This window comes from Myotis brandtii, unplaced genomic scaffold (assembly GCF_000412655.1).
Source record: "Myotis brandtii unplaced genomic scaffold, ASM41265v1 scaffold196, whole genome shotgun sequence".
NCBI lineage: Eukaryota > Metazoa > Chordata > Mammalia > Chiroptera > Vespertilionidae > Myotis > Myotis brandtii.
The window spans coordinates 1,966,638-1,967,053 of NW_005357311.1; positions in this window are offsets into that span (position 1 = coordinate 1,966,638).

Here is a 416-nt window from a genome sequence, read left to right on the forward strand (position 1 = left end):
TTCAGTCCACAGGCCGACGCTCTATCCACTCAGTCAAACCAGCTAGGGCTGGAAGGCTTTCTAATGGCGATAATCACCTCTTTGGGGCCAGTGGGGTACTGGTGCAACAACCATGGGCTTCTAAATCACCCTTACGTTCAAATCTCTGCTCTGCCCCTAATTAGTTGAAACCTGAAAGAAACAACTTTCTGTGGGCCTCTGATTGTTCATTGTATGTGAACTTGACTGGGCCACATAGTGCCTAAATATTTGGGCAAGCATTATTTTAAATGTATCTGTGAGGGTGTTTTTAAATGCAATTAACACTTAAATCAATAAGACATGTCAAGCAGACTGTCTTTCCTACTGTGGGCGGGCCTCATCCAATCAGCTGATGGCCTGGAGAGTACAAACAAGGCTGGCTCTCCCCACATGAA